At 46.1% G+C, this 17,391-nt stretch overlaps 1 protein-coding gene across 3 annotated transcripts in view; it reads left to right on the top strand.

Moving 5' to 3' along the window:
- UNC13B (unc-13 homolog B) overlaps positions 1–17,391 on the top strand; it is a 763,085-nt gene that overhangs the window by 872 nt on the left and 744,822 nt on the right. The gene's annotated exons all lie outside the window — the stretch shown is intronic.

The raw sequence follows: 17,391 nt of genomic DNA, 5'->3' as shown, positions 1-17,391 counted from the left end.
TAACATTTCTAGAGCGCTACTAGGGTTACGCAGCGCTGTACAGTTTAACAAAGAAGGACAGTCCCTGCTCGAAGGAGCTTACAATCTAAAGGACGAAATGTCAAGTTGGGCCAGTCTAGATTTCCAGAATAGAGGTAAAGTGGTTAGGAGCTGAAGGCGACATTGAAGAGGTGGGCTTTGAGCAAGGATTTGAAGATGGGTGGGGAGGGGGCTTGCCGTATGGGCTCAGGGAGTTTAGTCCAAGCATAGGGCGAGGCGGAAAGGGCAGAGCCTGGAGTTGGCGGTGGCGGAGAAGGGTACTGAGAGGAAGGATTTGTCCTGTGAGCGGAGGTTACGGGGAGGAGCGTAAAGGAAGATGAGGGTAGAGAGGTAGTGAGGGGCTACAGATTGAGTGCATTTGTAGGTCAGTAGGAGAAGCTTGAACTGTATGCGGTACTACTACTTAACATTTCTAGAGCGCTACTAGGGTTACGCAGCGCTGTACAGTTTAACAAAGGAGGACAGTCCCTGCTCGAAGGAGCTTACAATCTAAAGGACGAAATGTCAAGTTGGGGCAGTCTAGAATAGAGGTAAAGTGGTTAGGAGCTGAAGGCGACATTGAAGAGGTGGGCTTTGAGCAAGGATTTGAAGATGGGCAGGGAGGGGGCTTGGCGTATGGGCTCAGGGAGTTTATTCCAAGCATAGGGTGAGGCGAGGCAGAAAGGGCGGAGCCTGGAGTTGGCGGTGGTGGAGAAGGGTACTGAGAGGAGGGATTTGTCCTGTGAGCGGAGGTTACGGGTAGGAGCGTAAGGGGACGTGAGGGTAGAGAGGTAATGAAGGGCAGCAGATTGAGTGCATTTGTAGGTATCCCACATTTTCCCACCTGTTTGCAGGCTCAATGTGGTTTACGTTATATAGCAATGGCATCACCATTATATTTCCCCGTAAACAGACTGTGAAGTTAAGGGTAGGCAGGGCTTTTTTTTTTTGGGGGGGGGGGGGGGGGGGCAAAGCACTTTTCATTGCTGTTGTCAAGTATGTTGGGTTACAAAGCTTTTTGTAAGGTGAGGCTGAGGGGCCCATGCTCAAAGGTTAGTAGTACTTAGAGTCTCTTCACACTACCATGAAACTAGCTCAAAAGAACTGCACTGGCTTGGTCAAAGTAATATGCATGCAAATTAATGCTGCGTTAATTCTGGCAGTAATCTACTCAGCGCTAACCCCTGAATTCTATAAAAAGTGCTAAACATGTGTGCAATATAATTGAATAAGAAGCTAATTAGTGTTAATTTTTAAACAAGCAATTGGTAAATAGAATTAAAATTTATTTGTATAAGTTTAGGTGCAAATCAAAAAAGGGGGTGTGGAAATGGGAGGGTTATGGGTGGGTTGGGAGCGTTCCTTTCAGTTACACACATAATTATACAATAAGGTGGAATCCACACCAAATGTAGGTGTGAGCATTTGCCCCACATTTCTACTGATGGCCACACCTCAGTGTAGTTGTGGTTCTTGGCTCAGTCCAGTGTGTTTTTTCTAGCAAAAAAGGTGCCGGTACTCAAACGCTACCCTTCAGGAATGGGGTGATCACTGAGAGACCCACTCCATCATAGCCAGGCCCCCTGCAACCAGTCACATTAAAACTTGGGTTCCATGGGTCAATTTTAGAAAGTGGAAAAGGTGCCGGTACTGAGTACCCCCAAGTACCCCCTCAAAAAAAGCCCTGGCTCAGGCACTGACAAAGTTGCTAACCCCCTTCTCCCCCCCCCCCCCCCAAAAGAAAAAAAAAAACACCCCACAAGAATGCTATCAGCCCCTTGGCTCCAACCTGACACTTCTTCCCTCCACCCAAACATATCCCTGGTGTTTATTGGCACCTACCCTGGGTCCACATACCTGACTCACCCCCCATCCCCGAACATAAAAAAAAATGCCCTGGTGATCTAGTGGATCCTTGGCCCCCCTCAAGCACTAAAAAAAAAAATTCCTGGGAAGGGGGGTTGGATCAGGGGGTTGGATCAGGGAGGAGGGAGGCTGGGGCTGATTCAGGAAGCAGTCTAGTGCAGGGTGGTTGGGTTGGAGGGAGAGAAGGGATACTGCTAAACGTCTGCTTCTCTCAGCCAACCCATCTATGCTGCCCCGGACCTGGTGAAAAGTTTCCATGCTAAGTGCATGTGAGAAACTTTTTTTTTTTTTTTTAGCATGGCCACTAGGTGTGTAATGATCGCATTAACATGCATTTTAATGCAAACTGTGGTAATGTTTTAGCGTGACGTAATACCCGCTGTGAAACAATTTGAGCATTCGGTGTGCAATAATGTGTGTACAAATCTGGCGTAAACCACTGACAGTAGTTTTGATAATCAGCCTCAGAGTTACATATTCGTTGACACAACTTTTTATTCTGTTTCATTTGACTCCATTCCCCCAGGTATCCCTTCCGGTACTGGCTTTTGGATTGATTGTATACATTTATTGTCTAATTTGTGCACGCAAGGGTTTTTGTGAACATCTAGCATGCAGTAAATATAGAAATCTTGTGGGATGTACTGAGAGAAGACATGAGGAGGGTTGCCCCTTCTTCACAGTTGCATTTTGGTATTATTTTTAAATCTCTATTTTCACAGTTGGAGCTGATGGTTTGGCTGTTTTAAGAGCATGTGCTGGTAATTTACTTGCTTGCTACTATCTCCAGGTTGAAAGTAGCAATTTCTTTAATAACTGTTTTCCCACATAACTGTTAAGGTTTTGCAAAGTCATTTCAGTTGACTTTTCAGACTTTACAGTCTGATATTTATGATTCTATTTGAACTTATTGCTTCCTGTTTTTAGAAAAATGAAGTTTTCTTGGTGCCTTTTTATGTATTTAGATTTAGCTTACATGTTTTCAGTAGTAGCGCAAGGTAAGTTACATTCAGGTATAGTGGATATTTCCCTATTCATAGAGGGTTTACAGTTTAACTGGTTAGTATTCAGCCCGTGGTGGTCAGTGGGTTTTTAAGCATTGCCCATTGCCAGCTAAATTGTTGTTTAGTGTTTGTTCCATATTCACTATCCTGCCTCATGTGGGAAATAATGTAGTCAGTTCACATGCTAAAACATAAAACCAAGAAAGGAACTCCCAATTTTAGATAGGACAAAAAAATTCATTCCAAATAAAGTTAGGAGTTCTTTAGGGGGAAGAAAAGACATCGCGTAGGCAGAGGGCCAACCCGGTCCCCTGAAGCTCCCACACCAAATGCCATATTAAAATAATGTGTCTTCAATAAAATTTTAAGTTGTTTTAAAGACTACTCAGTCTGTAATTGTGAAGGAAACTCGGTCCATAATTTTGAGGCTACAAAATAAAAAGCTGTATATCTCGTGGATTCTAGATGGGCATCTCTAGAGGATAGAAGGACTATAACAATCTGGAAGGGGGTATAACAAGGAATGGTGGTAGAAGCTAGATAAGATGGAGATCCAGAATGAAAGGCCTTATGAGTCGAGCAGAGAATTTTGAAACATGCACGGAATGGGAACCGATGGAGAAATAAAGGTGTAGCATGGCCAAACTGATTAGCTCAGTAGAGATATCTTGCTGCAGTGTTAGGAATGGTTTGAAATTGTTTTGTTTGTGCGGATATGATACACCTATGTAGATAGAATTGCAGTAGTCTTCACTCCGGAATGCCTTGCCTGTGTCCCTTCTTCTGGGAAGTTCCTTTGGCACATTTAAGCAGGGGCTTAAAACTTACCTATTTTGCTGACACTTGTGGCTGTTGTACTGGCCTGGCAGCTGCTGACTTGTGAGGCCAGCGTCCTAGCTCTGAATTCCCCCTACCTCTCCTCTTCTGTCCTATGAAATTTGTAGTTATTTTCTGCTTATAATTTATATTTACACTAGATTGTAAATGGCTCTGGTAGCTGCATTAAGAGCTGTTTATCAAACCTTTATAAATTTGAAACTAGTGAATTATAGCAATGCCGGTCCATGTTCGGGCACCGGCACTGAATATCCGGGTATGACAGGACAGTCATGGCTGTCAGAACTTTTGCGGGTCCCAGCTGAATATCAACTGGGACCTGCATAAAGGGATCTGTTGAGGTCATCCAATCTCTCTGTTCTTTCTTCTCCCCAATCTGCACTTTTGGATGCTTCTCCCTCCTGATGCTCCACTGACCCACACAACTCCCTCTTAATAGTCCTCAAAGTCAAGAGATCCTTCCCCCCCCCTCATGCTCTCATTACCCCCTTATGGCCCCAAATCCAACGAATGCGTTTTGCATGTCGAGCGCGGCTCCATTGTTGCATGTTGAGTATAGTTCTTTCTCTGCAGGTCTCTGTGTGGGGCGCAGTCCTGTGTCTGCGTGTAGAACACTGCTCTGTGTCTGCCTGTGGAAAGCAGCTCCTTGTCTGTGTGTGGCATGCAGCTTCCTGTCTGCGTGCAGAGTGCAGTTCCACTGCCTGTGGAGTGTAGCTCCATCTCTGTGTGTTTAGCACAACTCTTCTCTGCAGATTGGGCGCAGTTCCAGGGCAGTATGTGGAGCACAGCTCTGTGACTGCAGGTGCTGCACAGCTTCGTGTCTGCATAGGAAGAATAGCTCCTTGCCGGCGTCTGGAACGCAGCTCCATCGCTACCGCAGCTTCAGTTCTGCAGGTACTTCTAACATCCAGTTCTTTCAGTGGGACACTGCTCATCTTCTGTCTGTTACTCTCAGCTTCTTTGCTTGTTCAGTGCATTTCTATCTTTGCCAGAGGTGTGCAACTCCTCTGCCCGTGGTGCGTGGCTCAGTTGGTGTGCTTTGAGTGCAAATCTATTTGTTCTTGAGCACGGATCCTACTCTGCCTGATGAGCGCAGCTTTGTTTCTGTCCCTTGAGCACAGTTCAGTCTCTGACTGTGGAGCATATTTTCACCTTTGCCTGTTGGGCACTGTTTCACCTTGTCGGTCAACCCCAGCTCTTTTCTGCGGGTTAGATATAGTAACTTCTCGGCAGCTGTGGCATACTGCAGTTTAGACTGTTAGACAAGGCTGCCTTGTCTCCTGTTAGCTACCATTCCTATGGCACCTTTTCTTGCCTTAGCCTCTTGGTGGCTGGCGAGAAGCTTCTCCATTGCTGGAGTTTGAATTCATTTCTGCTGCTTTTGTGGCTTCTTGACACCTTGGGGGGGTCTTTTCTCCACAGTGTGGCTCTCTACCCTTTTTCTTTTTGCCTCCTTTTGTTCTCTTGGCTCTGTTCTTTCATCCTAAGTCCAGAGCGAGCTGGTTGAGGAGTACTCTTTCTACGGGTGTACCCTGGTATGCTGCTGCCTTTTCTTCATGGCTCTTTTGGAGAGACTAGCACTCTAGTTAGTTGGTTCTCTCGACTCGAGTCTCTTCTTGTTCTGTGGAGTTTGATTCTGTCACTAGGCGCCGGTCTGGGTGGTTACTGGGCCTTGCTTCCTTCTGTGAAGTGTGACGCAATGTTTGGGATTGCATACTCCTAGTACTTTTTATGGTCGCTTCCTCTGACCATCTTGGACTCAAGGCAGACTGGCAGGTTTGGGAATTAGTCTTTGTCCTGCCAGGGTTTGGAGAAGTGGATCCTGGTCTATAAGAAGCAGTTCTTTTCCTTGTTGCTCGGATACGATTGTTGCCTTCCTTCCAAGGGGGGTCCTTTGGAATGAGTATCTTTGCTGCTTCTTTTACTACTCTTGGGACAGGGGTACGTAGTTTTTCTTTTGCTCAGGTTGTTTGTTTCACGACCTACGGCTTTTCTAGTGTCTAACTCTGTTCCATTTTGGTAGCCTGGTGGTTTGGATATTCGAATCCTTTTCTGCTGATCAGTTTTTGCTGTGTGTATAGCTTTGTTGGTTTTTCAACCTTCTGTATTCTTCTTTTCTCCCCCCCCCCTTTGGAGAAACTGCTTTGCTACATCCCATTGGTCTGGACTGGTGTGGTATAGATGACAAGGAAGGAAAAATTGTTTTTACTTGATAATTTTCTTTCCTTTAACCAGACCAGTCCAGTTGCCCTCCCTGGCTAAAGTCTGTCAAGAGTGTTGTTTCCTTTAGGTATGCATGGCTATTCCATGATGCTTAAATATGGTGGGATGTCCTACAGCACTGCCTACTTCATCTTCTCTATTCATAATCTTACGCCACTTGTTGTTGGGCCAGCTCTGTATGAGTCCTGTTACTTGGGATCATGGAGTTCTTTCCCTGGATTCAGAGGTAGATCTCTGTGCTTGGGCAAGCTCGGTATGGACCATTCCCTCCCGCTTACTTTACTGTGAGGGGAGGTTGCAGTTGCCTTTGGCCAAGCAGGAACACTGAGGTTCTGCATATTGGCTCCAAGAGTTTGCCTGTTTGGTATTAACTGTGTTTTCTTCTAGACTTCAGAGCACCATTGCTTGGCTATTCGAAATACTGAACATTCCAGGCTGCACGATCCCTTAAGGGGCAGTTTACTTGGAATTATTTTCTCTGTCTCCTTCCGCTGGTAGATGGACACAACCCATTAGTCTGGACTGGTCTAGTATGATTAAAGGAAAGAAAATTATCTGGTAAGAATATAAATTTTCCATGCGATACATGTAATCTACTTAGATTTCAGCAAAGCCTTTGACACGGTTCCTCATAGGAGGGTCTTGAATAAACTTGACAGGTTGAAGATAGGACCAAAAGTGGTGATCTGGATTAGGAACTGGTTGCCAGCGGGTGGTGGTTAATGGAGGAGGAAAAGGTGAGTAGTTGCCTCAAGGATCGGTGCTAGGGATTCTGTTCAGTATATTTGCGAGTAACATTGCGGAAGGGTTAGAAGGTAAGGTTTGCCTTTTTGTGGATGATACCAAGATTTGTAACAGAGGGCACCCCGGAGGGAATGGAAATCATGAAAAAGGATCAGCAAATGCTGGAAAAATGGTCTAATGTTTGACAATTAAAATTCAATACAAAGAAGTGCAAAGTGATGTACTCTTAGGCAGTAGAAGTCCATGGGAGAAGTATGTGTTAGGTGGTGAGAGAGAAGAGGGATCTTGGGGTGTGTCTGAGGATCTGAAGGCGATGAGACAGTGTGACAAGACGGTGGCCACAGCCGGAAGGATGATAGGCTGTATAGAATACATTCAAATATTTGATACAACATTCAAATATATTTGAAAGGTATTAATCTGCAAACAAACCTTTTCCAGAGATAGGAAGGCAGTAGAACTAGAGGACATGAATTGAGGTTGAAGGGGGGCAGACTCAGGAAAAATGTCAGGAAGTGTTTTTTTCATGGAGAGGGTGGTGGGTACTTGGAATGCCCTCCCATGGGAGGCGGTGGAGATGAAAATGCTTGGGATAAACAGGAATCCTTTTCAGTAGGAATGGATCCACAGAAGCTTAGCGGAGATTGGTTGGCAACACTGGTAATTGGGAAGCAAAGCTAGTGCTGGGCAGACTTCTACAATCTGTGCCCTGAAAATGGCAAGGGCAAATCAAGGTCAGGTATTTATATAAAGTAGCTCATGCAATGAGTTTATCTTGTTGTACAGACGGGATGGACTGTACAGGTCTTTATCTGCTGTTATCTACTATATTGCTATGCTTCTAGTGAAAGTAATCCTTTTACTTAGGGCCAGATACATTAATCATTTCCCATGGACACATAGAAAGTAGTTTTTCAACAGAGTGCTTGGGGAGGAAAAGCTCATAGTTGTACCTAATTTATAAATGCAATATATATGACATATGCTGCTTTTTCATCCTGTCACAGCAGCTAATATATATGACACTAGTAAGAAATGCCCGTTTCGGGAAAAAATGAAACGGGCGCTAGCAAGGTAATCCCCCCCCCCATCCTCCGTCCCTCCCTTCTGAGTTCCACACCCCCCTCTCCCTCCCTCCCTCTCTTGGTTACGAGTATGTGATGAAAGTTCGCAGCGCTCTCCCCGCTGCTGAATCTCTGGAACTCGTGCGTTGTGCTTTTGCCGCCCCACCCTCGACGTCATTGCGTTTTGACGCGAGGGCAGAGCTACAGTGACTGCAGGCCAAACCGGATATCTCGGGCACCTCATCTGGCTTGAGGCTTCATTGGAACGTTGGAGGTGCCTTTTATATATATAGATATACTGCTTTTTTCATCCTGTCACACTAGCTAAATGATTGGGTGCCTCCTTCTTTCCAGCAGATTGGAGGTAGAGAATTGAGTAAAACAAGTGATGCCACTAGTATAAGGGCTGGTGCAGACTACTGCCACCCATTATTTCTGTCTTCAGCAGCTGGTGTGGTAGGTTAGTGTAGGTTGGCCTGCTGTCTTCAAACAACATTGCTGGGTTACACAGTAAAGACTTATTGCTTGTCATCTTCATGTCTGTGTAGGAAGCATAGCTTCTTGTCGGCGTCTAGAGCGCAGCTCCTTGCTAGCATCTGGAGCATAGCTGCGTGTGGAAAGCAGCTCCTTGTCTGCATTTTATACACAGTTCCATCGCTACCGCAGTTTCAGTTCTGCAGGTACCTCTAACATCCAGCTCTTGTGGGGCACTGGTCACCCTCTGTCACTCTCAGCTTCTTCTCTGCTTGTTCAGTACATTTCTATCTTTGACAGAGGTGTGCAACTCCACTGCCCGTGGTGCGGGGCTAAGTTGGTGTGCTTTTGAGTGCAAATCCATTTGTTCTCGTTGAGCACGGATCCTACTCTGCCTGAGCGCAGCTTCTTTTCTGTCCCTTGAGCACAGTTCAGTCTCTGACTGGAGCATATTTTCACCTTTGGCTGTTGGGCATTGTTTCACTTTGTCGGTCAACCCCAGCTTTTTTTTCTGCGGGTTGGATACAGTAACTTCTCATTAGCTGTGGCATACCGCAGTTTAGACTGCTAGACAAGGCTGTCTTGTCTCCTTTTAGCTACCATTCCTTTTACCTTATTTTGTATGGCTCATTGCAGTGGCCATTCCTACTTCTGTTTTTTTGCTTTGGCTGCACAGGGCGCAGGCTGCTGTCGGCATCCATCGAGGTTAAGTACTGAAGGCCTTACTCCTGGGGCTTGGGGCTGCTGTTCGTGTCCCTGGTTGAGCCAGGGGAATTTTTCCTCTTGTTCCCTGGGGACCTGATGATCAATTCCCCATGCTGTTCTAAAACAGCATTGTAAAAATAGCGCTGGAACAGTGCAGGGAATTAACTCCCCAATGATCAACGCTAATAACATGCAAATTTAGGTACATAAATAGTGTTGATCATTGAGGAAAAGTGTGGGGAGATTGTGCCTGGGCATGCACTAGAGCAAAATTACAGAGCATATTCAAAAGCATGGATTAATGAGACAATCAACATGGATGTAGTGAAGGGAAATCTTGCCTCACCAATCTACTATATTTCTTTGAAGGGGTGAACAAACATGTGGATAAAGGGGAGCCGGTTGATATTGTGCATCTAGATTTTCAGAAGGCGTTTGACAAAGTACCTCATGAAAGACTCCAGAGGAAATTGGAGAGTCATGGGATAGGAGGTAGTGTTCTATTGTGGATGAAAAACTGGTTAAAAGATAGAAAACAGAGAGTAGGGTTAAATGGTCAGTATTCTCAGTGGAGAAGGGTAGTTAGTGGGGTTCCCCAGGGGTCTGTGCTGGGACCGCTGCTTTTTAACATATTTATAAATGATCTAGAGATGGGAGTAACTAGTAGAGGTAATTTTAAATTTGCTGATGACACAGTTAAATCGTGGGAGGATTGTGAAAAATTACAAGAGGACCTTGGGAGACTGGGCGTCTAAATGGCAGATGACATTTAATGTGAGGAAGTGCAAAGTGATGCATGTGGGAAGAGGAACCCGAATTATAGTTACGTCATGCAAGGTTCCACGTTAGGAGTCATGGACCGAAAAAGGGATCTAGGTGTCATCGTTGATATGTTGAAACCTTCTGCTCAGTGTGCTGCTGCGGCTAAGCAAACAAATAGAATGTTAGGTGGTATTAGGAAAAGAATGGAAAACAAAAACGAGGATCTTATGACTTTGTATCGCTCCATGGTGTGATCGCACCTTGAATATTGTGCAATTCTGATCGCCGCATCTCAAAAAAGATATAGTGGAATTAGAAAAGGTGCAGAGAAGGGCGATGAAAATGATAAAGGGGACGGGACGATTTCCCTATGAGGAAAGGCTAAAGCGGCTAGGGCTCTTCAGCTTGGAGAAAAGGCGGCTGAGGGGAGGTATGATAGAGGTCTATAAAATAATGAGTGGAGTTGAACAGGTAGATGTGAAGCGTCTGTTCACGCTTTCCAAAAATACTAGAACTAGGGGGCATGCAATGAAGCTACAATGTAGTAAATTTAAAACAAATCTGAGAAAATGTTTCTTCACTCAACATGTAATTAAGTTCTGGAATTCGCTGCCAGAGAATATGGTAAAGGCGGTTAGCTTAGCAGAGTTTAAAAAAAGGTTTGGATGGCTTCCTCTGTTTCTTCTCCCCTGATTAATGTAATTGTAATTGAATCATCAGTACATTGTAAGCCACTTTGAGTCTGCTTCATGTGGAAAAAAGTGGTGTATAAATGTTCATAAATAAGTCCATAGACCATTATTAAACGGACTTGGGGAATATCCACTATTTCTGGGATAACTACTACTACTACTACTACTATTTAGCATTTCTATAGCGCTACAAAGCGTATGCAGCGCTGCACAAACATAGAAGAAAGACAGTCCCTGCTCAAAGAGCTTACAATTTATAGACAAAAAATAAAGCAAACCAATTGTGTAGAGGAAAGAGGAGAGGCGGGTAGGTGGAGGCGAGAGGAAAGAGGAGAGGAGGGTAGGTGGAGGCGAGTGGATACAAGTGACTACGAGTCAAAAGCAATGTTAAAGAGGTGGGCTTTCAATCTAGATTTAAAGATGGTCAAGGATGGGGCAAGACGTAGGGGCTCAGGAAGTGTATTCCAGGCATAGGGCGCAGCAAGACAAGGCGCGACTTATAGGACTGTGCAGAATCATAACTTCTCACCACTGCCTCAAAGAATAAAACCACATAAGAACAGATGGTTCACAGTAGGCTCAGGCAGACTTCGTCATGTGACACAAAAGCATCCACCAGCACAAGTGTTGCCACTACAAAATTCTTTTGCTCCACTACAGCATTGCGATGTTCCTGAAAATAAAACTGAGGCGGAACAAAAACCAAGGAAGGTGGAACAAAAAGATAAGAAGGTACCCAAAGAGAAAAGACACCCCCCCCAAATCACTAAAACCAAAACACATACTAGGAAATGTAGATGGAAAGCGATGACCACAAATGCTCATAGTCTAAGCAATAAAATTCATGACCTTCAAGCCCTGATGTTGGAGGCAGGCTTGGACATAGTTGCAGTCACAGAGACATGGCTCAATGGTTTCCATGAATGGGATGTAAACATACCAGGCTATAATCTTTTTAGGAAGGACAGAGAGGGGCGTAAAGGTGGAGGAGTAGCTCTGTATGTGAGAAATGATATCGCAGCGACTGAAATGACAGGAAACTGGGGAAAGGAAGAAGCGATATGGATCACCTTAAAAAGAGAGGATGGAACCTCTCTCCACGTGGGCGTTGTCTACAGACCCCCGACACAATTGGAGGAACTAGATAAAGATCTGATCGCTGATATTCATAAGTTGGCGAAGAAAAGAGAGGTGCTGTTGTTGGGAGATTTTAATCTGCCAGATGTAGATTGGAAGGTTCCATCTGCCAAATCTGAAAGAAGTAGACAGATTGTGGATGCTTTCCAAAGTGCTCTGCTCAGACAAATGGTGACAGAACCCACGAGGGAGGGAGCAACATTGGATTTGGTGCTCACAAATGGGAATAGTGTGTCAAATGTCAGAGTGGGTGCACACCTGAAAAGCAGCGACCATCAAACGGTTTGGTTTGATATGACGGCTGAAGTGCAGGGCGGACACTCTAAACTCAAAGTCCTGGATTTCAAGCGTGCTGACTTTAGTAAAATGGGCGAATACCTGAGAAAGGAGCTGATGGGCTGGGAGGACGTACGAGAAGTGGAAGGACAGCTTCCAGGCTGAAAGAAGTAATAAATAGGGCCACAGACCTTTATGTAAGGAGAGTAACTAAAAGAAAAAGGAAACAGATATGGTTCTCCAAGCAAGTGGCTGAGAAAATAAAGGCTAAAGAGTTGGCGTTCCAGAAATATAGAAAATCTCAAGAACAGGAACACGGGGAGGAATACCGGAGGAAACTGAAAGAAGCGAAGACGCAAGCGGAAGAACAAATGGCTAGAAATGTAAGAAGGGGAGACAAAAACTTCTTCAGGTATATTAGTGAAAGGAGAAAGACGACTAAAAACGGAATTGTGAGACTAAAAGATACAACAAAACGCTATGTAGAAAATGATGAAGAAAAAGCCAATTTGCTAAATAGATACTTTTGCTCTGTTTTCACAGAAGAAAATCCTGGAGAAGGACCGCTAGGGACTGGCAAAAGTACACCTGAGAGTGGAGCGGATAGAGCACCGTTCACGGAAGAGAGTGTTTATCAACAACTTGGAAAGCTAAAGGTGGACAAAGCCATGGGACCGGACGGGATCCACCCCAGGATATTGAGGGAGCTCAGAGAGGTTCTGGCGGGTCCTCTTAAAGATTTGTTTAATAAATCCTTGGGGAGGGGAGAGGTTCCGAGGGACTGGAGAATGGCGGAGGTGGTCCCTCTTCACAAAAGTGGTGATAGGGAAGAGGCTGGAAACTACAGGCCGGTAAGCCTCACTTCGGTTATTGGTAAAGTAATGGAAGCGATGCTGAAGGAAAGGATAGTGAATTTCCTGGAAGCAAATAAGTTGCAAGATCCGAGACAACAGGGTTTCACCAAAGGGAAATCGTGCCAAACGAATCTCATTGAATTCTTTGACTGGGTGACGGGAGAATTAAATCAAGGACGTGCTATGGACGTCATCTACTTAGATTTCAGCAAGGCTTTTGACACGGTTCCCCACAGGAGGCTCTTAAATAAACTAGACTGCCTGAAGCTAGAACCCGAAGTGGTGAACTGGATTAGGAACTGGTTGACGGACAGACGCCAGAGGGTGGTGGTGAATGGAGTTCGCTCGGAGGAGGGAAAGGTGAGTAGTGGAGTGCCTCAGGGATCGGTGCTGGGGCCCATTCTGTTCAATATATTTGTGAGTGACATAGCCGAAGGGTTACAAGGTAAAGTTTGCCTTTTTGCGGATGACACCAAGATTTCCAACAGAGTGGACACCCCGGAGGGAGTGGAAAACATGAAAAAAGATCTGAAGAAGCTAGAAGAATGGTCTAACGTTTGGCAATTAAAATTCAATGCGAAGAAATGCAAAGTGATGCACTTAGGGAGTAGAAATCCAAGGGAGACGTATGTGTTAGGCGGGGAGAGTCTGATAGGCACGGACGGGGAGAGGGATCTTGGGGTGATAGTATCTGAGGACCTGAAGGCGACGAAACAGTGCGACAAGGTGGTGGCCGTAGCTAGAAGATTGCTAGGCTGTATAGAGAGAGGAGTGACCAGCAGAAGAAAGGAGGTTTTAATGCCCCTGTATAAGACGTTGGTGAGGCCCCACCTGGAGTATTGTGTTCAGTTTTGGAGGCCGTATCTTGCGAAGGATGTTAAAAAAATGGAAGCGGTGCAAAGAAAAGCTACGAGGATGGTATGGGATTTACGTTCCAAGACGTATGAAGAGAGGCTTGCTGACCTGAACATGTACACCCTGGAGGAAAGGAGGAACAGGGGTGATATGATACAGACGTTCAAATATTTGAATGGTATTAATCCGCAAACGAATCTTTTCCGGAGATGGGAAGGCGGTAGAACGAGAGGACATGAAATGAGATTGAAGGGGGGCAGACTCAGGAAAGATGTCAGGAAGTATTTTTTCACAGAGAGGGTGGTGAACGCTTGGAATGCCCTCCCGCGGGAGGTGGTGGAGATGAAAACAGTAACGGAGTTCAAACATGCGTGGGATATGCATAGAGGAATCCTGTGCAGAAGGAATGGATCCTCAGAAGCTTAGCTACAATTGGGTGGCAGAGCAGGTGGGGGGAAGAGGGGTTGGTGGTTGGGAGGCGAGGATAGGGGAGGACAGACTTTTATACGGTCTGTGCCAGAGCTGGTGATGGAAGGCGGGACAGGTAGTGGGGAGGCAGGAAAAACTGCTGGGCAGACTTATACGGTCTGTGCCCTGAGAAAGACAGGTACAAATCAAGGTAAGGTATACACATGAATTTATCTTGGGCAGACTGGATGGACCGTGCAGGTCTTTTTCTGCCGTCATCTACTATGTTACTATGAAAGAGGAGAGGAGGGTAGGTGGAGGCGAGTGGATACAAGTGATTACGAGTCAAAAGCAATGTTAAAGAGGTGGGCTTTCAATCTAGATTTAAAGATGGTCAAGGATGGGGCAAGACGTAGGGGCTTAGGAAGTGTATTCCAGGCATAGGGCGCAGCAAGACAGAAGGCGCGAAGTCTGGAGTTGGCAGTAGCGGAGAAGGGAACAGATAAGGATTTATCCAGGGAACGGAGGTCACGGGAATGGGGTGTAGGGAAGGACGAGTGTGGAGAGATACTGGGGAGCAGCAGAGTGAGTACATTTATAGGTTAGTAGAAGAAGTTTGAACAGGATGCGAAAACGGATAGGGAGCCAGTGAAGCGACTTGAGGAGAGGGGTAGTATGATTAAAGCGACCCTGGCGGAAGACGAGACGGGCAGCAGAGTTTTGAACCGATTGGAGAGGGGAGAGGTGACTAAGTGGGAGGCCAGCAAGAAGCAGATTGCAGTAGTCCAAACGAGAGGTGACAAGGGTGTGGATGAGGGTTTTGGTAGAGTGCTCGGAAAGAAAGGGGCAGATTTTACGGATGTTGTAAAGAAAGAAACGACAGGTCTTGGCGATCTGCTGGATATGAGCAGAGAAGGAGAGAGAAGAGTCAGATAACCCCGAGGTTTCGAGCTGAGGAGACAGGGAAAATGAGAGAGCCATCAACAGAAATAGAAAACGGGGGGAGTGGGGAGGTGGGTTTGGGGGGAAAAATGAGAAGCTCGGTTTTGGTCATATTTAATTTCAGGTGGTGTTGAGACATCCAGACAGCAATGTTAGACAAGCACGCTGAAACTTTGGTTTGGATGCAAGGTGAGATATCAGGGGTAGAAAGGTAGATTTGGGAGTCATCAGCATAGAGATGGTATGAAAAGCCATGGGATGAGATTAATGAACCAAGGGAAGAAGTGTAGATAGAGGAGGGGACCAAGGACAGAACCCTGAAGTACGCCGACAGGCAGAGGGATAGTAATGTTAAGTAGTAGAAGTAGAAGAGAATCCACCAGAGTGAACACTAAAGGTGCAGAGGGAGAGGTAGGAAGAGAACCGGGAAAGGACAGAGCCCTGGAATCCAAGTGAGGACAGGGTATCGAGAAGTATGCTGTAATCGACAGTGTCAAAAGCAGTGGAAAGATCAAGAAGGATGAGGATGGAATATTGACCTCTGGATTTAGCCAGTAATGGGTCATTGGAGACTTTAGTAAGCGCAGTTTCGGTTGAGTGGAGAGGGCGAAAACCAGATTGTAGTCAGAATAAAATGATTGTAGTGGGATAAGCAGTATAAAATGTTTTGTAGTTTTTTGGGATCTTGCCAGGTATTTGTGACCTGGATTGCCCACTGTTGGAAACAGGATGCTGGGCTTGATGGACCTTTGGTCTTTACCAGTATGGCAATACTATGTACTCATGTTCTATGTACTTAAATCCCTTGCACTTGTTTGACAGATCTGGCCTGTCCAAAAAAAAAAAAAAAAAAAAAAGTTGGACCCGTCAAACATTCCAAGGACTCCCATCCCCCAAAGGCAAGGCCCTGGTGGCCTAATGCCTCCCCCAAGCCCTTAACATCCCCCGGACAGAGCCATATCAATAGTGACATGGCATGCACCAGTTGTGAGTTGGTTGGCCTGATTTATGAAACATCTAGCTGCATCAGATATCAAATAATGATGACTAGGGGCGGCTGTTAAACCCAAAATGAGAATGTGTTTTTGGTTTCAGCAAGTTTGACTACATTGCATTGGTAACAAAGACATTGATCACTAAGGACCCAGGAGCTGCACCAGATGCTGGGGATGCAAATAACTTTCCATCGCGTCCCACAGATTAATCCAGAGACTTCTGGGTTGTGTCCCTCTACCAGCAGGTGGAGATATAGCAAACCTCGGAGGTTCTCTCTATGTGGACCTGTGCAGCAAACTGAACCTCAGTATTCTCTCTGTCTAGCAGGTGGAGGGACATCTCTGTGCAGCTCTGGTTTGATCTGGCTACTGGTGTCCTTTGGGCCTAGCTTATCACAGACAGGGGTTGAGTGGCTGTTTGCAGCTTGTGGTGTACACCTGGTGGTGCCAGGTCCCTTCCGGTCTCCCCTACCTTTCCTCCGTCGCCTGGGGCTGTTGGCCTGATTGGGTGTTCCTTTTTTTTTTTGGTCAGGAAAGTGTCTGAGACTTTGTTTTTGTTTAATCATACGGAGGAACTAGACGTTCTGCCGAGTCAATTTTGGGGCAGGCGTTTGTGGAGCATGTCGGTGCCTTCTGCTCCCAGTGTGGGGGCCGGAGAGCAGCATCGGGGGAGTGCGAGTCCTGCTGCCGTCAGCCCGCGACGGGGGTTCCCCTCAGGCGTTCGGTGAGTCAGAAGCGCAGGGGATAGTTTCTGCGGTTTCCTTGGGGCAGTTAGTGCAGCGTGAGTTGGCGGGCACCATTGTTTCCTCCCAGGTGCGACCTCCCCAAGTGGCGTTTGATACACAAGAGGCGCAGCGCGCTTCTGTGGCACAAGCTCCAATGGAGGGAAGCGATGTACAGGGAGCAGGGGAGTCCCTTGCAGTTCCTTTTTCCCTGTATTTTGTTTTATTAATGCACAATGCCTTTCTTTTGAAGAAGTCAGGAACTTCTCTTCAGGCAAGCCCCGTCTCTTCCTCAGCAAACTTCGGTTGCTGCAGCCTCTCTTTCCTGCCAAAATGTCCCTGGGTGGAGATTTTGGATCCTGAGGAGCTATCTGACACAGATGGTCTGGTTTTGTCTCTGGGCTCTCCCTCAGAATCTTTGGATTTGGCAGATGAGGTCACCCTGCCCTCTGAGGAGGGGGAATGATCCGACGTCTGCCCACCTTTTTCGCAGGGAAGAGCTTCCCTCCCTGAAAGGGCTTTTGATGTTTTGGCCAGGGGGAACAGGTCCGGTGCCCTCTATTATGTCTGGCACCTAATGCCCACCTCGTTCCTTTGATTGTAATGAGGCCATGAAGATCCTTATTTTGGCACAGTGGGCTTAAAGTTGCTTAGAGCTATATAGCGTCTTTACACACTACCTGCTCTACTACTACTACTTATCATTTCTATAGCGCTACTAGGCGTCCGCAGCGCTGTACACTTGAACCTGAAGAGACAGTCCCTGCTCAACAGAGCTTACAATCTAATTAGGACAGACAAACAGGACAAACA

Source organism: Microcaecilia unicolor, chromosome 2 (assembly GCF_901765095.1).
Source record: "Microcaecilia unicolor chromosome 2, aMicUni1.1, whole genome shotgun sequence".
Classification (NCBI taxonomy): Eukaryota; Metazoa; Chordata; class Amphibia; order Gymnophiona; family Siphonopidae; genus Microcaecilia; species Microcaecilia unicolor.
Note: the sequence above shows the minus strand (reverse complement) of the source record. Positions and strands in the feature narration are given on the sequence as shown.